Source organism: Mus musculus, chromosome 2 (genome assembly GCF_000001635.26).
Source record: "Mus musculus strain C57BL/6J chromosome 2, GRCm38.p6 C57BL/6J".
NCBI lineage: Eukaryota > Metazoa > Chordata > Mammalia > Rodentia > Muridae > Mus > Mus musculus.
In genome coordinates, this window is record NC_000068.7 from 61,358,607 (window position 1) to 61,381,570 (window position 22,964).

Sequence of the window (22,964 nt, forward strand, 5' to 3'; positions counted from 1 at the left end):
GGATGTCAAACATGGGGAAGAGTGTCTAAAATCATGATTTATACCCGTTAGTCAAGACTTTTATTGAAAAGTAAGAGACACTAACTCTCTGAAGCACAATGGAAAGGTGAGTTCTATGGGGAGGTATAAGGCACCTGACAACATTCAAGAGAACAGAGGACAAATCATCTCTAAGTGGTCCAACATTTATGTGATTCTCTGTAGCAGCCTCTGTTTTCTCAGTAGGCCACGACAGTATATTACCTACCCTATGCTATTCCTAAACCTAAATTTCATACCAAGGGGAAGAGTTTATGTCATCTTCTCTTGGAACTGTGCTAGCCTTTATGCCTTTGTGAACAGAGGACTGTGCTGAAAAAGTGCTGGGTGGCTACCACGGGCAGGTCTCAAGAGGTGATGGCGCTTTTGGAATTTGCCCTTTAGAATCTCTAGCTTCTGTGGAAGTGCGGCTATGGTGAAGCGTCCAGCCTGGAGAGACCACACAGAAGACAGAGAGCTACAGGAAGCCTTCATGTACTGGCCCTCAGCTATTTTCAGACTTCCCAACCCAGGAGGCAAACACTGAAGAAGGCCATTGATGTGTCTATAGCTAGAATTAAGTAATAATCGCATGAGATCCCCGTTCCCCTGCAGAAAGACCCACCTTTTCTCACAAGAGACCCCCAAAGAGATTCAGCTTTCCAAACTTCAGATCATCAGGAGCCAATAGTAAGTGATTAATGGTGCTGCCTATGAGGATAAACAGTGTGCAAAGTCCAATTTCTTGAACTGTGAGGCTTAATTCCATATAGGGCTGCGTAACCGAATATGGGAATTGAAAAAGGCTAGGCGCAACAGCAATAGCACAAGGTTTCTGAACATGCAACAATTAAAACTTAATCCAAAATGCAACGTGTAACGAACCTGAGGCATTGCTGGCAGCACTCGTCTGTTGCATTGTGTGACTTTGCTGCAGCCTTGACCTGAAAACACTGCACTATGTGTGTGCTCCCTTGTCAGTCCACATAACGACAACGCTGCCTAAAACACCACAGATTGGATTGAAGACTACAGGATGTTATTAATTGTAGTGTGTGTGTGCGCGTGTGCGTGTGCGCGCACATGAGCACAAATGATACAAAGGTTTCTGTTCTTATAGAAACATACTGGTCTGATTACAAAGAACAAAGACTTTAAAAATGTTTTACTACTGTCATTCGTCAGCATGTATCAAATTATTGTATCTTTGGATTATACTGTTAGAATGCTTGTTTTAAAAATTGCTGCTGAACTGAATTTTATTTTAAAAATCATATTAGTGGGGTGGAGAGATGGCTCAGTGGTTAAGAACACTTGCTGCTTTTGACCCAGGTTCAATTTGTAGCACTTACATGGCAGCTCACAAAGGCTTCTAACTCCAGTTCCAGGGTATCCCATGCTCTTTTTTGGCCTTCACAGGTTACAGGCACACACAGGATCAGCAGATATGCATGCAGAAAAAAATGCTCATACATATGAAATAATTTTTTTAAAGTATTAGACAGGATTCTCTAGAGCAGTGGTTCTCAACCTATGGGTCACAACTCCTTTGGGGATCATACATCAGACATGCTGCAAACCAGATACTTACACGATGATTCATAACGGTAGCAAAATTACAGTTAGGAAGTACCAACGAAATGATTTTATGGTTGTGGGGGGCCACAACATGAAGATCTGTATTAAAGGGTTACAGCATTAAGAAGGTTGAGAACCATAGCTCTAGAAGAACAGAACCAACTGAATGTGTACATAGTGTAAAAGGAGATTTCTTAGATAAAACCAAACAGGGTCTGTGTTGTGAGCAACAAGCCTCTGCACAGAGTAGAATCTGAGAATGCCAGAGCTGCACAATGCTCAATGTATTCAGAACTTTCAGTAGTCCCAATCAGGCACTGAAGGACTGGAAGATTCCTGGTGAGTTTCTGGCCTGCAGTCCATTTTAGGAGGCAGAAAGGACTAAAGCTGATGTCACCAAAGGATACAGACACTTACCTACAAGAATCAAAGAATCTGTGTAGCCTTGACTGTCCTAGAACTCATTCTATAAACAAGACTAGCCTCAAACTCACAAAGATCCATCTGCCTCTGACTCTGGGTTTGAACAGAAAAGGAATTCCTGAACAAGACCCAACCCTTTAAACATTTTATTTTATTTTATTTTATTTTATTTTATTTTGTTTTATTTTATTTTATTATTTTATTTATATATATTCTGTATGAGTGCTCTGTCTACATGAATGCCTGAATGCGAGAAGAAGACATCAGATCTCATAATGGATATTGCTGGGAGTTGAACTCAGGACCTCTGGAAGAACAGCCAGCTCCCTTAACTGCTGAGCCATCTCCTTTAGCCCAACTACATCCTATTATGTCATGCTTAATTTCCAAAAAAATGACAATAGCAAAGTCACAATTCTACCTATGTACAACTAAAAATGCACACATTTGGGTGATTTCTCTGTGTAAATTAGCTGTGTCTTCAAGATCTTCTCGGATATATCATGTATGTACCACTTCCATTTGGTGGTGGGTTTCTGCTCTGCTGTGCACATCCAACTTTATGACCTATTGGGTTGAGCAATACTCTGCTGATTATGGGAAGTTCATGTCAATTGGTAACTTGGTGGCTTATTGTCAAGAGTTCACTTTACATGGAGTCCCAAAGGCTCCAAGAGCTATCTCTCAAAAGAAGAATAGTTGTCTGAAGATAACAGCAGACCTTGCTCCAATATCCCACTATGATTTACCTATGAGGGCCTGACAAGGGATCCAAGCATTGTCTTTATGTGCCATTGAGACCTCAAGTGTCTTTTGATCTGCTTGATCTTATAGACCAAGGGGCTCAGCAACTTGAGCCTGTTGTAGAGTCCCCTCCTAGTCTATGCCCCACTCAATACTAGCAGCTTCTTAAATCACTTGGTTCATGGGCCACAACAACACTCCAGCGAACAAAATGTGCTCCCTCCAAAGTCCAAATAAGCTCTATTATGTAACTTTTCCTGGATAGGAGTGAGGAAATGGCTCCTCAGCTCAGATGGGGAACGAATGACAGATTAAAGTAACAATGCCACACAAGTCTGAGCCAATCCATTTATTGGAATGACTTAAAAGAGCATGGGTGTCTCAAAGTAGCTACCTCACTGCAAAGCCCTGTCTTTCACAGGTGATCACTTGGAAAGCTGCATCCTGGAGCACCTTGCACAGCTTGCAGGCAACACAGGTCAGAGCCTCTGGTCTCTGCAGCAACTAGTACTGTTGATATGTTCTCGGGGGTGGGGTAGGGGAAGGCTAATGTCAATCATCTGTCCTTCTCCATGATCCATCCATCCAGGTTGTGCAGAGGCCACACAAAAAGCTAAAGAGAAGTGTAGTAGGAACCAACACCTCTTCCTCTCTCGAGTCCTAGGGAGTGGAATTAATCATGGCAGGGAGGTGCCTTTGGTTTTGCAGCACTATTGTCCCCACTGGAAAGCTCCAATTGTTTCCATTTGGCCTAATGAGTAATAACAGCCCATACTCTAAAGGAATCAGTGTGGACATTCTGGCAAGACCTAAGTATATCTATCCCAATGAATGTATTCTGAGACTGTAGGAAATAACTCAGAGTATGTTTGGAGGCCCCCCTCCCCCACCATACCTATTATTAGTCAGATTTTGGGTAGAGTATCATTGATTACCTGATTTCACTGACCCTTACTTTACCTGAAGGGTCACCACGCAGTTTGGGATCTCCAGAACAGATCACCTCTAAGCCATCTTGTAGATGCCAAAGTGTCTGATCAATTCTTTTATAGCAATGTATAGCTTTCCTGGTAAAAGGCCATATGTCTGTTTGAGGGAGGGAAGAAAAGAAAGATTAACAGTGTTTTTTTTTTCCTTTAAATATTGTAGCAAAGTATTTCCTCAGGGGAATTGACCCCCCCCCCCCTTCATTTGAGGTGTTCTGAGTTTGAACTGGCTCAAATCAGGACATCAATTAACAGACAGTAACTTTTGGTTCATTGACTTTGGAAGTATTTTTCTGTTCATAGAGAAGGAGCAAAAACTTGCAGGCTTCCTACGTACTTCATTTCTGGGAACACCATGATTAATTAGCCAGTGCCAAAGGTCTACACAAGTCAGACCATTATGCACATTGTCCTGCCTGGGCTGTTCATTATGGTAAGTGCACTCACCTTGCCTTTGGCAATTCAGTGCTGCCACTTGGCCCCCGCTACTTCCGGATCTAATCAGACCCATTGCAGTTAAGTTTCCCAACTGAGCAGCCACTGTAGCTCTCACTGCAAGGTCCGGCACACAGAGAAGTGCTTCCTTTACCAATCTGGTTCTCATAGAACTAGTGAAGGACACATCTCTGACCCCCCCCCCCCCCACACACACACACACTGTGAAAGAGTCGGCTTTACCCAGTAAATCTACTCCTGCCTTCCAATTTCCTTGAGCCTTTGAAGTCCTTCGTCAATACTCAAAGCCAAGGAACACCAAGCATCTCCAGCTCATTCGCAGCAAGCCATCTTTTGACCCATACTTCACCCAACCAACAAATCAATGGCTGGCACCTTTCTCTAACTGTGAAAATACAGAACCACTGCTCAGTAGACTCACATGAACCAATCCAGACTAATCTAGTTTTATAGTTTTTCCTGTGTCCTTTAAATCCATTTATTCCCCAAAGGCTTTTACATGTATGAATCAGAAGACTCAAGAAATTTCTTAGCTAAGAGCTTATGTGTCAAGACAACAACCATGAGGCAGAGAGGGTGTCAAGTGGAAAGGCCTAGGCTTTTCCTCAAGCCCACCCACAGTGACACACCTCCCCCATAAGGCCACACCTCCTAATCCTTTCCAAACATTTCCACCAACTGGGGAGGAAATATTTGAATATCTGAGCCTATGAAGTCATGCACTACCTACCTATCTACCTACCTCAAACCATCTGAAAACAATCACAAACCTCAGGGTTCATCAGCATAGCTCCTTCAGCATAACACTTTCACAAGATAGATTTCATATAACCAGGATACAAATAGGAATGAAAGAAACTTGTATTTTAAGGCATAATCTAACATATAATCCACACTTGAAATTCCTCATACATCTCAAAAGGCCTCCCTCCACACCCCACCTAAAGTTAAATCAAGGACCAAGCAACCTTGATAAACTACAATATAAGTTGTTCTTCTACCTTTTGTTGACATGTCTTTTATAAGAAGATATTCTGAAAAAATCTATATATGCACCTCACATACAATTCCTACAGATGAGATATGGTTGTGCTCTCATGAACAGCTGTAAGTTTTATATTTTTGTCAAGAGCATTTTGTAGTTGTCAGCCACATGACAACACAGCAGGAGTTTCAGGTTGCCATTTATACACTGCCCCTACTCCCCAATGAATCCCCAGTATCTCTTATATTCTTCTTTAAAAGCAATCCCCCACCCCCACCCCAAGAGAATTGTCTCAATGACTTCCCCTGTCATCTCTGGCCAGAACAGATGACAGTCACTCCCAATCCATTCACTGAGGAAGGGAATGGGTGTCCTGTGACTGGCTATGATTTAATCCCTGGAGGTCTGGAGAACCTTGCCCCTGTGAACTGGAGTTTGTCAACCTGTGGGAGAGTTGATTGATGAGAGGAAATATTAGCCTGGAATAATGGCTTTTGAGTAGACAACCAAGCATGCTTGCCACACTTACTCAATACTGTAGAGCTATTGAGAAGAAAAAAAAACTGTTCTCTGATTCCTATTACAACATAGCATGCTGCCTTCTGAAGATATTAAGAATTTATTGCTTATAAAATACTTTATAGGCCTCTTGTGAGAAATCCAATATTTATTTGCTCTGGAAGATAAAAACAGAAATTTATTTTTCTTATTTTCTTTTTAGCTTTTCCTAATCTGTGGTTCTACACAGTGTGATAATAATATAGCCACATGTATTCTCTGCCAAAAATTTTTTTCCTTACAAAACAGGCCAATAAGTTTCATGGAAAATAAGTTTCTGGTATGTAAACAGTATAATTTTAAAGCATTTTTCACTCTATTGTTCTTTTTAAAAATTCTAGAGCTGGAAAATCAAAAGAAGCTATAACCTCACCAGGATAAAAAGCCAAAGTTGTCATTTTTTTTTATTTAGATGGCAGCAACTAATGGCCTTCTAGACCACCTGAGTCTTCAGAATTGGGTTGGATGCTTGCAAAATGTGGCTTTCTCGTGGGAATTATAGCACTTTAGGATTGGGTTCCAGCTGAAACTTAAAAAAATATATATCAGGCTTATTTTGAATCTCTGAAACTTTTTTTTAATTCTGCAAGTCAGTGGTACATGTGGATGAGGTGGCAGAGCACGGAAGGCTCTGCTTCCGTCTCCTCTGTACTAAGGCTTCAGGGAAGCAGGATGAACAACCCCTGCACTCTGTGACTTAATGGCTCAAATAGAACTTGGTGCTCAGATTGTCCAGAGTCTAAAAATTTACCATTTGAGCCTTAAAGTCACTTCTCTCTGAATTTCCAGTCAAGATCTCTGTGCATGCCCGACCTTATTCGCTATTGTATGAGGAGGCCGACAGCCACCTCCGAAGAGCCCTATGAGATAATTGCCCCGCGCTTCTCAAGCATAGCAGCCAGTACTTTGCAACAGCTTTCTGGTTCTGGTGAACTCCGAGGGCATAGAAGTCTAGAAGGCAATGTGGAGACTGGGCTTCAGTAGAAAGGTATGGGGTATGGGGTATGGGGTTTGGGTATGGGGCTTGGGTGTGGGGTTGGGATGTGGGGTTTGGATGTGGGGTTCGGGGTGTGGGGTTTGGGGTTTGGGGTGTGGGGTGTGGGGTGCAGATCATAGGTAGCCTTTACCTGCTTCACAGCTAGGCCATTTTCAAAACTCCCAGTTCTTTGTTTCCCACAGTACTGCCCTGGGCTTTCACAGACTCTCTGTTGTTGCTGTAACCTTGACCCCACTAGAACTCTGCTTGTGGTTTATCTAACTTTGCTTACCCTTAGAAAAAGGAAAAAAAAGTAGGAGGTGTCCAAATAGCACAGAGAACCATGGGGTTGTTATTGTATGGAACCCAAAGATTGCTACATAGGTTCGTCCTCTCTCCCATCCAATGAACGGGTTTTCAAAACATGGAAAGGTTTCTCAGGAGTATTATCCCAGCTATCTTGTTCTTCGGCATTTACCCACATACCCCAAGAGAGGTAGACAGGAAAAATTTTTTTGATCATGTAGCTATTCTTACAGACCACAGACAGCCAAGGAGCAGAAATTTAAAGATGAATGTAATATGCAACTTTGCCCTGATTCTGTCTCCTTGGATAAACTCTGTTCACCACTTAAGTCTGAGTGTTCCCTACTCCTATATAAGCGACAGGCAGTGGGAGGAGGCAAAATCAAGAAGAAATTAAATGGTGAACAAAAAAGCACCTCCTTTATAAGAAAAAAATCCCATTTCCTTGTGGAATGACGAAAATGCCCAGTGCCCTGATTTAGATAAATTCCAAACATGTTTACGCTGATTTCTAGACACACACACACAAAGAGAGAGAGAGAGAGAGAGAGAGAGAGAGAGAGAGAGAGAGAGAGAGAGAGAGAGAGAGAGAGTCTGTTTCTTTTAATAAAAAATAAGACTGAAGTTCAATTTGATTTCATCTTGATGGTTTGGAGGAAAACAATTCTTTGCGAAGATTTATAAATAAGCGATTCATTAATTAAACTTCATAATATCACTTTGAAGAGAATACTATTGAAATCATTTAACCAGTGATGAGTTGCTGGCAGAGAAATTGAGCAATTAGATTTGTTCAGTAGAGCATTTAAGAATACTGTTGGGGAAGGAGTTCCTAGGGCCTCATTCTTCATGATGATGGGCTACTCATAAGCTTAGTCAGATGCCCAGTATTTCATTTCAGAGAAAGAGCACTCTGCTCTGACCCAGATAGAAATAAGAACAGGCTGAACAAACTTTTGGAAGCATTAGAATCCCCATTTGAAGTAGATGTCCAGTGCATGTCACACCTGGAAGAAGAGGCATACAGGATGTCTTTCCTTGCTCTCCTTTCTTGGAGCTGAACGTCTGTCCATGGACCTTCAGTGCTAAGGCAACTTCCACCTGCAAGTCAGGGCTGCTTCTGAACGTTTCTTAGATTGTTGATTTGAAAGCATCTTGGTTTTCAAAGGCTTTTCCCCAGGTCATCGGAGCCAACTTTAATGTAACTTTACCTGCCTTTGGTTCTTCTTTCCCAGACAGTATCAGCACACATCAGTTCACTGTTGGTCCCTAAGCCTAGCAATTTGCTTTGTTCACACATCTTTGGTTTACCTCTTTTAGACCTTAGTTATAGAATTTTGAATCCCTTCTTTTCTTTTTTTTAAGATTTATTTACTTATTTACTTATTGTATGTGAGTACACTGTTTCTGTCTACAGACACACCAGAAGAGGGCATCAGATCCCATTTCAGATGGTTATGAACCACCATGTGGTTGCTGGGAATTGAACTCAGCACCTTTGGAAGAGCAGTCAGTGCTCTTAACCACTGAGCCATCTCTCCAGCCTGAATCCCTTGTTTTCAACACTCCTTTTCCTTCCAGTCTGTCCTTCCACCCACTGAAAGAGCTCTATCATTTCATCATGAAGTGCGTGGTTGATACACAGAGCCTATAAGACTCATCCCTGCAACCTTCAGGGTTTTCTTCCCAGATACTTAGCATCCCCTCTTCTCCCTTCTCACTCAGCCAAACAAGGTTTTTCCGGCCATCTGCTAATTGTAATACATGGGCACTGTCTTTAGCTTGTGTCTTTGCGCTCTGGCTTTTTTTCATACTGAAAGTATAATCTCATTCACTAACTTCTTCAGTGGTCTTGACACTCCATTTCTTCTTTGTTCTTCTCTTCCTCCTCCCTCCTCCTTCTCCTCTTCCTCTTCTTCTTCCTCCTTCTCCTCTTCCTCCCCCTCCTCCTCTTCCTCTTCCCCTTTCTTCTTCTTTTTGAGGCAGGTTTTCTCACTCTGTAAACCAGCCTGGCCTCAAACTCAGAGATTCACCTTCCTCTGCCTCCCAAGTGCAGGGATTAAAGACAAGTGCTGTCACCACCTGGTAATACTCCATTTTTTCTATGTGCTTTCTTCATGAAACTATACACACTATTTTTAAAAATACTTATTGATATATCTTAGGTACAAAAGACTATATAGTTAGAAAGTTATAAAAATGTTAACCAGGTTATGCCTGTTAATGGGTGCATGCCTATAATCCCAGAGACCTGGAAGACTACGGTTGAATGATCACAAGTTGAAGGCCAGCTTGGGCAACTTAGTGAGATACTGTTTCAAAGAAAATTCACTTTTCTTTTCTTTGTTTTAACTCTAGGGCTGGGTGATGGCTCAGTCAGCGAAGTGCTTGCTGGTTAAACATGAGGACCTGGGTTTATTCCCAGGACCCATTTCAAAACTAGGCATGTGCTTGCAGTCTCAGAACTCGGGAGCTAGACACAGGCAGATCCCTAGGAGTCACTGGTAACCCAGTTAGCTTTGCCCAATGAGTATGCCCCCCAGACCCAGAGACTTTGTTTTAAGCAGTGTAGCTCAGTGATAGGGCATGGGCAATACCTTGGATTCAATCCATAGGACTACAAAGAAAAATGTGTTGTCATCTTAGAGACAGGTTAAGACATAAAAATGTAGCATAAAGCTCATTAAATGATAAATAGAAAGTACTCAGTGTCTCTAAAATGAAGCATCTAAGTGATAAGAGAGTTCAAAATCAGGAAAGCTTTCTTCAAAAATATGAGCAAGAATAATATCAGTAAATATTTTATGGAAAAAGTGGTTTTTTAACATACCCTTGTGGAAAAATGGACCAGACAATGACAGATATCTCCGATATTAGGAAATATCACAACTTTGAGGAAAGTAGACTTGAGGACCAGAGGAGCAGGCAGGGAAATCAGAAGGAGGAACACCGGAGGGACGCCAACAGAAGAATTAAATTAGCAACTGGCTGTCATAGAGCGAAAGTCACTCCTAGTGTTCACACTGTGCTGGTATACGGACAAATTATAGACACTTCTATGCTCTTTACACAATCAGAAAATATTAAATGAGTGCCTACTGTGTGTTCAGGAATCAGAGATAGACTATCAAATGAAAGAACAGACCTCTGCAGTCAGGAAGCTGCCTGCCAATTGGAATTGAGAGCTAATTACATAGATGAAGCATTAGAGACACAGTAGTATCCCAGAAGACAGAGACCCCAAGGGGTGAATGTCCTAAGAACCCAGGCTGCACAAAAGCAATGGACATGGGAACCAGTGCAAAGCTCATTAAGTCTGAAGACTTTCCTCTCCTGCTCCTTGGCAGCCTTGGTCTTAGCCTCAAGTGAAGCAAGTCTGGAGATTGCTGAACCTTTTCACTCTCCATGGTTAACTATATATATATGTGTATATACACATATGTGTGTATGTATATTCATATATACATATATTCATATATATTCATATACATACACACACACATATATATGTGTGTGTGTGTGTGTATATATATATATAATTGATTCCTAGACTATGTTGAACACAGTAGGCACTCAGTCAACATTTTCTGATTGAAAAAAGAAGCATCTAAATGTCGACATTCTGTCTATAGACACACACAAAGATAGATAGATAGATAGATAGATAGATAGATAGATAGATAGATAGATAGATAGATAGATAGATAGAATTTCTGTTGTATTTAGGTCAGGTAATAATAGCATCCGGGTGTGATATTATGATATCTGTGGTGAGGAAGAAAGAGTGTTAACAGATTTCTCAAGAGCAGAGCTAGAAACTTAGTTGTTAAGCCAGACTTTGCATCTGATTTTCAGTTGACCAGCTGACAGAACTTTCCTAGGTGTTTCCAGCTTCAGTTTTCTTATTCACAAAAGGGCATATTTAAAATCTACTTCAGTCAGGCCAGCAAGATTGCTCAGCTAATATAATGTTCCCATGTAACAAGGTAGAAGGATAGGAATACCTTATAAAATTGACCTCTGACTCCCACATGTACACTGTAGTATATCACGCATGCACACACATCTCCCTCTCTCTCACACACCGACACTTATAATCATCATAATAAATAAATATTAATTTATAATTTCATTATATCACACTCAGTTGTAGAAATTTAAAAGCCAATTTGCAAAGCATAGGATATAGCCATAAATACTACTAATTATATCTGTCTCACTTTCACCCAGGTTTCTACAGAAAGCCAATGGCTATTTCCTTCAGATGAGAGTTTGTTCACAGAATACAAAATATTGCAGGTTGGGACAATAATGTAGAACTTCAGGACAATAACACTGGGGGAGCAATTACCATATAAGGACCCTAAGGGACTAGTGGTGACAGTTCTAGGAATTGGGAAAGAAAAAGTTCCATGTCTTAGAGAATAGGACAAAGGAATACCTAGGAAATGTGTATGTCTCTTAACTTTTCCCTTTCATCCAATCAACTACCGCAGCATCCATTGTCCACAAAACACTGGAAATGTGAAAGTGGCATCCCTGACACCGATGTCTATGTGTGCGAGCCCTCTGGGTCCCTGAGGGAGGTGGAGAAGCTGTCTAGCCCAGGACCAGTGATGAGCAGCCTCAATGACTACAGAACTCCCCTAGCTCATTAGACACTAAAGTCCCAGGCCTAACTCCCACAGTTCTGGTTCTGTGACTTGAATAGCCAGAAACCCACAACATACTGTTTTTACTGAACATCCACAGAATCCTATACTACATGGTGAGTGTGCCACATATTGAAAACATCAAAATAGATATTAAATTTCTAGCTACTAAGTTATTTCAAGGAACTTGATTCTATCAACGACACTTACCTGAATTGTTTTCCCTTACAGGAGGCAGATCTCAGGAGGAAGTTCACACCTAACCCATCAAGGGAGAGGATATTTGGTTCTCATCTCAAGCAACAATGTCCTAGAGACTTGCCATGAACCGGAGGAGTTTGATTAATTCAGAAAAGCTGGTAGATTTATGACCCTTACATAGCTACCTCTCTTTAGCTTCTTCACTAGGTGTGGGGGTTCTGGGGAGGAAAAATAGAATTTCTCATTAAACTACTTATTATTCTGCCTGTCTCTTCAGCCTCTCTTAAGGTGAGTTCAACTTCCCTGGCATAGTCCCTTAGCCAAAGTGATTGACCTGGAAATTCTTTCCCCTTAACTGGAAGTCTCTTCTACTCTAACACTGTTGCTGCACTGGAAATCACTTCCTTCTCTCCATCTTTGCGACCCTAGTACCGAGACACTGAGGAAATGGGAATGAGCAACACTCATCTCGTTCCACTACGTTTACATCTACTCCATGTAAATACATGTTACAAAGACTAGTCTGTACTTAAGGAACAAACGACTCTCTTAAAAAATAAATCAAACCCAGCACAAAGTTCAAACAAAATTTGAAGACTGCATGCAAGCGTTAAGCACGCTGAGGGGGCCCAGGCAAGGAAAGCCAGCACACTGGGGTCTTTTACTCTTCTCAGGCTCCCACCTACAGTTCTGCAATCTGTGTCATTGGGATTCAAAGTAAGAGAATTTTTTCAGAAAGGATTAGCTTGTGAAGAAGATGCAACCGAACCATGCAGGCTTGTCTTGGTGGGAGTATTTCAGTGTGACCATCGCTTGCCTCTTTACATAAGTCACAAAGCCAAACCTCAGCAACTAGGTTACACAGCTTCATCCTGAGGGTGGTTTATTTCATTCCAGCATGGACTGCCCATGGAACACCTGTTTCCTGCCGAAGACATTAATCATTTTTGCACACACCTACACATATTGTTGGCACAAGAACGGCAGATGTTTGTAATTTTACTGTAACGGTACCCCAAGTATAGAATAGAATTAGAATTATCAGTGTTAATATTACAAAAACATCAACCAGACAATCTATTATGGAAGGCCAAGAAAGGCAAAATCAAATACACTAGTTATTGGAAAATTATCAAAAACAGGATTCATAGTCTTGTTTTGTTTGTTCATTTGTTTTTGTTTCTTTTTTACTATTAATTTTGTTTTTAAGGTTTCTTTCCAAAATCTGACTCAGCCTTGGCCATAGAAAAAGATACATCTATTGTGTCTTTTCCTACTTATAAAAATTCATTTACATTTATTTATTTCCTCTATATGTGTATGCACCTCTCTCTCTCTCTTTCCCCGCCCCCCCCCCATGTGTGTGTGTGTGTGTGTGTGTGTGTGTGTGTGTGTGTCTCACAGTTCATACACATAGGTGGTTCTCTTCTTTCTGTCTGTGGATACCAGAGTTAGAAGTCAGGCCATCAAGCTAGATAGCAGTTGTCTTTACCCACTGTGCCATCTAACTGGGGCTCTCTTACAATTTTCATATCAGTTTTATAAAGAAATAATATTCAGTTCCTAAACTTTATAATACATTCATTTACAATGACCTTCAAGCCAGGAAAAGTGCAATATTTGTCAAGGGGGCAGGGGAAGCAAGCAAATGACCCAAATACTAATACGTCCTTACCTTTAGTTCTTTGTGATTAGTTCATCATAATTTATGCAGCACAAGCATTTTCTTTTCTTTTTTAATTTTTTTTCCATTTTTACTAGGTATTTAGCTCATTTACATTTCCAATGCTATACCAAAAGTCCCCCATACCCACCCACCCCCACTCCCCTACCCACCCACTCCCCCTTTTTGGCCCTGGGGTTCCCCTGTACTGGGGCATATAAAGTTTGCATGTCCAATGGGCCTCTCTTTCCAGTGATGGCCGACTAGGCCATCTTTTGATACATATGCAGCTAGAGTCAGGAGCTCCGGGGTACTGGTTAGTTCATAATGTTGTTCCACCTATAGGGTTGCAGATCCCTTTAGCTCCTTGGGTACTTTCTCTAGCTCCTCCATTGGGAGCCCTATGATCCATCCGTTAGCTGACTGTGAGCATCCACTTCTGTGTTTGCTAGGCCCGGGCATAGTCTCACAAGAGACAGCTACATCTGGGTCCTTTCGATAAAATCTTGCTAGTGTATGCAATGGTGTCAGCGTTTGGATGCTGAATATGGGGTGGATCCCTGGATATGGCAGTCTCTACATGGTCCATCCTTTCATCTCAGCTTCAAACTTTGTCTCTGTAACTCCTTCCATGGGTGTTTTGTTCCCAATTCTAAGGAGGGGCATAGTGTCCACACTTCAGTCTTCATTCTTCTTGAGTTTCATGTGTTTAGCAAATTGTATCTTATATCTTGGGTATCCTAGGTTTGGGGCTAGTATCCACTTATCAGTGAGTACATATTGTGTGAGTTCCTTTGTGAATGTGTTACCTCACTCAGGATGATGCCCTCCAGGTCCATCCATTTGGCTAGGAATTTCATAAATTCATTCTTTTTAATAGCTGAGTAGTACTCCATCTTGGCAGCCCTTGTTAGTATGGTTGTTTCGGGCAATTCAAGATAACTTAACAGAGAAAAAGGATTGTCCTCTCATTTCGAGAAGTCCCAAATAAGCCAGGCTCTGGAACTGATCATTCCAGTGCAGGTCTTTCCGATGCACATACCTCTTCATCTGAATTTCTAGAGACTGAGTAAAGGACGGAGTGCCCGTTAAGGTTCTCTGAGAAACAGAACCAAAAGGAGATCCATGTAATTTCAAGTGATTGGCTTTTGTGTCACAGGAAGTGGTAAGTCCAAGGTCCATCCTGTCAGCTGGCAGCCAAGGAACTCTGAGAAGAAGCTGATGCTACAGTTTAAGACAGAATTTCTTCTTTCCCAAGAAACATTAGTTTTTCGGTGCAAGCCTTCCAAATTGACCAGATGCATCTACCTGGATTGCCAGTGATAACCACTCCACTTCATCTCAACTGACTGTAGGCATCACCTCATGTATAAAATGTCTTCACAGCAACATCTAAACTGAGATACCTAGGTACAATAGACTAAGCAAGTTGACACTTAAACCTAGCCAACTTTAGCAGTCTACCCCAGGCACAGCTCTCTCGAAAGCAAGTAAACCTTTCCCAGATGTCCCTGACAGACAAACTTTCTCTCAGTTTTCACCAGCTAGTGCTGGGATTTCTGCCCCTTAGAAATCAATGCCTTATAAGAATGGTAAGATCAATCAAGCTTGATTTAAACCAGTTGGGTTTTAGCTATGTGCAAGGAAGAGGAGTAAAGTTGTTGACTAAGCAAAAGCAGTATTGAGTATGTAGCAAGAACTCAATAAATATTTCAGTGACAAAATAGATCAATAAATGAATGGCTCTGCGTATAATGAATTCTGGTGATTTCTGGCAACTGTAGACCCTATTGAGCCAGGACGTCAGTGGGCATGTTGTATGCATGAAGTATGCCTTTTGTTTGCTTAAAATCCTTAGTCAAATCTTTGACACAGACCACAAAGGCTGGTGATTCAGAAACACTAAGCCAATGTTCACTGTGAACTCTAAAACAGAGGCGCAGCTGATGTTATTCTCAATGTATAAACTATTTCTTTGAGTATATTAAGTGTGAGGTTTGCCTATGGATATTGTTGAATTCCTAATTCTAGAATACACTTTAAGACACTGTTGTTTTGATAAAGAAGACTGCAGTGTAGACAGACCTCCCAAGAAGATAGAAAGCCTCAACTGGGGACCATGAGTTGCTCCAGGAAGAATCAAGATGTGGTGGAAAACAAAACAAAACAAAAGTTTTCTGTGTAGCATCTGCTGGTATTCATTAGAGCTTGTTTTGGTCAAGAGTCTGAGTTCATTTGTGTGATACTAGAACAGAATGGAAAGGTGTTAAAAGTAAATACAAACCCACAAACAGGCTTCATCTACACATTTCCACGGGCAGCAAGCTTACATTCACTAAGTTACACCACCATTATAGTTCAGACGTGGACTATTGTCTTTTCACTTTAAATTTTCAAGTGGGGGGGAAAAAGCCTTTTATCTAATCAGCGAGGGATGATTATGTTCCTAAGGTCTTGCTGGAATACAACCTTATATATTACAAGTATTGTGGGAAACTTACGAATAGCTTGGGTGGACAAGGAAGTCCTAGGCTAAACCTTCTCTCTTAAGAACATTGGAACACACATCCCTTCTGTGTGGCCAAATGGCTAACATTTGTTAGACTTCTATAGTCCTTGACCATTCCTTAGACACAAGCAATTTATATCCACTAAAGACAAAAAGAATAGTTTGCTCAAATGATATAGACTTGTTTCCAATGTTTTTGTTTGTTTTGTTTTTTGTTTGGTTGGTTTTGGTTTTTGTTTTGTTTTTTGTTTTTGTTTTTCATGAGGGTATAGTGCCTTAGGGAAGAACTATGACATCTTTTCCTTCATTAGTTCATGATTGATGGATGAAGTAGTGAAATATACATGCCATATTAATTAAGGTGCTGATGCAAGTATTTTTCAAGAATATGCCTTTAGGGGCTAGAGAGATGGCTCAATGGCTGAGAGGACTTGGTGCTCATCCAGAGTACCTCTGTTAGGTTCCCTATATACACTGCAGCTAACAGCCATCTGTAAGTCTAGGACCAAGGAATTCAACATCCTCCTCTGGTCTCCATGAGCACCAGGCTCACATGTGGTACAAATGCATGCACGTAGCCTAACCACTCACACACACCCAATGAAAATAAATATTTTGTTTAAAAAAACAAACAAACAAAAACAAAATCCTGTTGTATGGTTACAGACGCATGAGACTCTTCCAAATCTCTTTTTCATGATCTTCCTACAAGTGTGCTGAGCGGGATGAGTTGGAGAAGTCTTCTGTTTGGGATTTTGCTTTGAACTCTGTGTTTTGATTTAAGATTGGGTTAGGAAGCAGGGATGGCAGTGCTCTGCTGAAAGAACAGGGTGCTGTGTTTGCTAGATTGCAAGGATACCTTGGCATCTGTAAAGTCAGCCTGCTTTTTTTCTATATCCCATAGCACTTTAGTCTCTACCTGCAAGATACTCATCTGTCACATGAAATTATGGTAACCAAAGATAGCACTGAAACAATCTGAGGAGGAAAAAAAAAAGTCTGCCGTTATCTCACAGCAGGTATATTCGATGTTTTTCTCTTGGGCGAATTTGAGATAACATATATGAACATGGTTTCAAAGCTGTAAAGTGCTCCTTCAGTATGCTTTGTTGCCATTGCATGGTTGGGATGACGTTGGTCAAGAAAGAAGACTTGTGATTGAACCACAGTTTGGGGCTCCGGAGCTCACTTCTGATTTCAGATTTGAGATTTATTAATTTGCCACTTATTAATTATTCAAAGGCCATACTGTTCTTTCGTTTTCCTTCTTCAATGTTATATCAGAACAAAGACTCATATAGGTTTAATGTAAAAATCAACATAGCCAGAAGTTAAACTTGGGGGCGGGCATTAATAGTAGGAGATATTTAAGGGTGTGCCTGAAATTCAAGGACATTTTGCGTCATTATCAGACACAGAGAATGGAAGACACTCAGAGATTAAGTCCTGAGTAAAAATATAAAACTGGTCCCCTCTGGAAATCAGTCTGGTGGTTCCTCAGAAAATTGGACATAGTACTACAGGAGGATCCCGCAATACCTCTCCTGGGCATATATCCAGAAGATGTCCCAACCGGTAAGAAGAACACATGCTCCACTATGTTCATAGCAGCCTTTTTTATAATAGCCAGAAGCTGGAAAGAACCCAGATGCCCCTCAACAGAGGAATGGATACAGAAAATGTGGTACATTTACACAATGGAATACTACTCAGCTATTAAAAAAATGAATTTATGAAATTCCTAGGCAAATGGATGGACCTGGAGGGTATCATCCTGAGTGAAGTAACCCAATCACAAAGGAACTCACACAATATGTACTCACTGATAAGTGGATATTAGCCCAGAAACTTAGGATACCCAAGATATAAGATACAACTTGCCAAACGCATGAAATTCAAGAAGAATGAAGACCAAAGTGTGAACACTTTACCCTTTCTTAGAAATGGGAACAAAACACCCATAGAAGGAGTTACAGAGACAAAATTTGGAGCTGTGATGAAAGGATGGACCATCTAGTGATTGCCATATGCAGGGATCCATCCCATAATCAGCTTCCAAATGCTGACACCATTGCATACACTAGCAAGATTTTGCTGAAAGGACCCAGATATAGCTCTCTCTTGTGAGACTATGCCGGGGCCTAGCAAACACAGAAGTGGATGATCACAGTCAGCTATTGGATGGGTCACACGGCCCCTAATGGAGGAGCTAGAGAAATTACCCAAGGAGTTAAAGGGAACTGCAACCCTATAGGTGGAACAACAATATGAACTAACCAGTACCCGGGAGCTCTTGTCTTTAGCTGCATATGTATCAAAAGATGGCCTAGTTGGCCATCACTGCAAAGAGAGGCCCATTGGACTTGCAAACTTTATATGCCCCAGTACGGGGGAACGCCAGGGCCAAAAAGGGGGAGTGGGTGGGTAGGGGATTGGGGGGGGGTGGGTATGGGGGACCTTTGGGATAGCATTGAAAATGTAAACGAGGAAAATACCTAATTAAAAAATATATATATAGTCTTTATTATTCAATTTAAAAGAAAAAAAAACTGGTCCGAGTTTGTGCTTCTCCCAGCTGACCGCTAGATTACCTCTTTGAACCTCTCTCCACATCTGAAGGAGCCTGATTACAACCACAGCCTGATGGTTCAAGGGCCTCTAGTAGGCCCCACATGTGGTTAGCCCATCTAGAAGTTTACAACATTGATGGTCGCTTTATCTTTAGATTCTTAGGATCTTACAAAATGATGGTGTCTCTCAGTACGATGAGCAAAATTGATGTGTTTTGAGTGCTTACGTGTAAGGAACCAATGGGCTCGCTACATATGAGTACACACACACACATACACACACACACACACACACACACACACACACACACACACACACACACACACTTCACTTTGATTCTTTTCACTTTTCAAAACACCAGAGCAGACAAACCGATGCTAAAGAGGTAATCTGTACAGCAACCCCTCAGACTAGAAAGGAAGCTGGTACTGCCGTTTCGTTCCAGCCACACAGATAACATTCAAGCTCTTAATGGAATGAAAACACATTACTGTCTGAAAGGAGGGTGGTGGCAGGGATAATGACAGAGAGTCAGTTTCCCCTCCTGAGAATGTCCATGTTGGGAAGACATGGTCTGCTCAAGCCTGGCTCCTCTTTGCACCGTGAGTTAGAACGCACCGATTTTCCTAAGGATTCTCTGACCTCATGGAGTTGCTCCCAAACCCATGACTCACTCCACACGCCCTGCACATCTTTTGTCTCACCATCAACTCAGAGCAATTGGAAGAGACTCAGAGATTCAATTCTGAAAAACAAACCTCATCATAATGGGAAATCCAATTAGCTCTAGATACAGTAGCTGCATCGGAGAAGAAACCACTGTAATTCTGCCTTCTGCAAAAATGGTTTAGCCGTTCATTAGGTAGCCCGTCAAAAATTAAACAACGCCAATTCTTTTTTTCTTGTCCTGATATCTAGCATTATCTGGAGAATTATATTAGAAGACAGATTACTGATCTGCCTTGTAACTAGATGTAATTCCTGGAATCTTTGTTTTCCTTCCTGTTTTATCTTCTCTTGTATGTCTCAATGTGCGGGAAAGTAATTATCTCTGGGGAGGCCAGGCTGCACTCCTGTTCATCTGTTTGGGGAGGGTAAAAATGATGATGTAGATAATGTTGATATCATTTTTAGCTTTGCTAAGTGAAAAGTGATATTAAACAGCGATATTATCATGCTTACTCTCTCAGATGCTTTGTGAAAGAAATAAAAAGAAAAAGTGATTGTTATCTGCTTACAGGAAGGGAAGCTGAAACCACATGACTTGCTTAATGTCTCAAATGAGATTATTGGTAGAGGTAGAAGTAGAAACCCAGCTAAGTGTTCGGCCTCGGAACGAGGACTTGCCATGTTGGCGAAGCTGGCACTCCCTGGGTTTCTCTACACACCTTGGGGTTTTTATTATGACTTTTTACAGATTTGACTTAGTCACATTTGATAAAAATCAATGTCTTTACTACAGCATTATGAAGTATAGAAAGATGCCTGGGATGTAATTTCTGCCCTCAAATGGAATCAAAGGACATGATAAATACAAAACAGCAATAATAGCTAGCATATGACAGAGACAAGAAAATTGTGTTAAAGCCTTTTGCAAGTCAGTAAAATGTGTATGTGTCTGTACTCAGAGTATATGTGTGTAGCATGTTTAGACGATGTCTCCTTTGGTTGGTAGTAAAGGAAAATAAAGGGAAGTAATTAGAAAAGAGAAGGAGGAAGGATCTCCCTTCTTGTAGTTTTCTTGGAGTTAGCTTGTCTTGCCCCAAGGTAAGATTCACAGTCACGAGCTCCTCTGCGGCTTCTGTGGGTCTGCAGTACGATTCTGCAACCTGCAGCTTCAGAGTTGCACATTAGGGAACAGCTTGATGATCTCACCACTCCCCAGTTTCAACGAAGAGACAACTGACTTAGATATGGACAACGCAGGAGTCTACAGAAGATGAGCATCAACAGCTCTAGCAGGTTACCAGCAGGGGGCTGGAAAAGAAAAACAGAAAGAGAGATTTCCGTAAGCAACCAAGCTGGCCTTTGTACAGCCTAGGTGCACTTGGGCACAGGTCACCTGAGTGCCTCAAAAAAAATCAGACTGAGAGCACCCCCACACCAACTGTCTACTTCCTACATTTCCTCCGGCCCTCACGTTATGTGGCATTTGGGGCACAGCTGCTTTCATTTTGCATTTATGAATAATTTGAGACTATATTTAGGTATTTCCAGTCATTAGGTACCTACATTTCTGTATACAGCTTGAAGATTTTTATCTTTTTTTTTTCAGAATTCAAGAAATTTATGAGAAAGAAAGCTCTTAATATTAGGTCACTTAGTCAATTACCGCTTTTCCTGCCTAATGCAAGACTATTCCCTAAAGCCCTGTTTCTAGCTCTCTGTTGCCTATTTTTAAATGTACTAACTGATGGTGATTCTGCCACTTCACTCAGGAGACCATTATCCTGGCTCCCCATCCTGGGTGTCAAGGGGTTTTCCCTGGTAATTAGCTGCATCTTGCTATTTCTCCTCTTTCCCATTATCCCTAGTTATCCATTCCCTTGTAACAATATTATTTCTTTCACATTGGTTCTATATTTTTAGATACTTTCCACAATTCTGTAAGCCCCTCTAAAAAGGAGCTGAGAGTCTTAGTACCAGCCCGTATCTTAATTATTCACACTGCTACAGGATGAAGCTGGAGTTAATGGAATCAGCCACTGGGTTCTCCTGTTTCTAGCAATGTGCTGCATTAGCCTGTGCCTGCATCTCTGCTTGTCTGCATTGATTTTATCAGTCTTAGGTCATCTTCTTCCACCAAGCAACGACTCTTTAAGCATACTGTGTCTAGGTTATGTGAAAGTATACAAGAAACGGCCACTTTATTTTCTGAAAAATGAGAAGTGAGAATATACACTTTATTAAAGTTCTAGGTGTGTTAAGTGATATTGGGTATGCAAATAATTTAGTGACTATTCCAGTGTGCCCCAATGTAATAAAAGCAGGCAGTATATCTGTCCACCATATGAATAAAGATTTTGAATCCAAATAAATACCTTGCATTTGCAGCCTTATCACATGCTGTGTGTATGATCTTATCAACACACGCATTACATAATATTTCATGGTTTACATGAATGAACATTTCCTGAGGGAAGGCAGTATTTGGTCTTGTGCATCTCTAGTCCTAACGAGTCACACTTAAGTTGACCCTACTCCTCCAGTCTCAGTGGTGTCACCTATGAAAGGCAGTGAAACTATTCAGACAAACTGAGTCAGACACAGTTTCTGCCATGGCTCACACCTTCTTTGTCCATTTTGAATTTTAGCCATCACTGCAGATACCAGATGTGCTCAGGGAAAATCTGACGACATTTCACCTCCATTGTACCTTACAGAATACTGGCATCTCCTAAGGGACGTCTACAAGAGCCTGGTTTCAGGAGAGCAGACAACCATCTCCTAAGCAATAGCTCTCAGGGGAAATATTTGCTGATCGCAGCTGGGCAGTGGCATCTAATAGGGAGACGCCATTGTGGGACATTTTTAACATCCTATGGTGTGCAAGATAGCTTCTCAAAATAAAAGATTGGTCTGTCCCAAATGTGCTGGCTAGTTTTTGTTTTTTTTTTTTTTTGTTTTGTTTTGTTTTTTTAATGTCAACTTGATAGAAGCTAGGGTCATCTGAGGGAACCTCATTTGAGACAATGTCTCCATAAGATATGTCTGTAAGCAAGCCTGTAGGGCATGTTCTTAATTAGTGATTGATGTGTGAGAGCCTAGACCATGGTGGGTAGTAACACCTCTGAGCTGGCAATCCTGGGTTCTATAAGAAAGCAGGCTGAGCAACCCATGAATAGTAAGCCAGGAAGCATCATTTCTCCGTGGCCCCTGCATCAGCTCCTGCCTCCAGATTCCTGCCATGCTAGAGTTCCTGCCCTGAGTGCCTTCAATGATGAACAGTGATATGGAAGAGTAAGTGAAATAAACCCTTTGTTCCCCAAGTTGCTTTTGTCCATGAAGTTTCATCACAGCAATGGAAACCCTAACTAAAGCACTAAGACTAGCCCTTTTGTTTTAGCCAGAGCTCTGTTTACTGTCTTCAGACTCAACCCACCTAAAAGGTGGTTTTCTTGATCTCTAGTACACATTCTAGCTAGCTAACAGAACACTCTATTGGTTTATATCCTATGAAATAAGTGCTACATGGAAAGGACTACCTAGGTTATAACACTGCTAGGCATGATATACGGTCCTCTGACATGGCAAGAAATAGCATAGCCAAGGAATTATAATATTCAATTAATATGGACCCAACAGAAGCCAGGAAGCAATATGAAAATAGACCTTGAG

General features: G+C 41.2%; 1 long non-coding RNA gene across 1 annotated transcript; it reads right to left on the reverse strand.

Annotated features, from left to right (window-relative positions):
• Nucleotides 1-1,402: 1,402 nt before the first annotated feature.
• On the reverse strand, nt 1,403-11,922 carry Gm39834. Its single transcript, XR_866362.2, has 3 exons — nt 11,893-11,922; nt 3,724-3,849; nt 1,403-1,429 (listed from the first exon to the last, which is right to left on the reverse strand). It is a non-coding gene; the product is annotated as a predicted gene, 39834 (long non-coding RNA).
• Nucleotides 11,923-22,964: the final 11,042 nt, after the last annotated feature.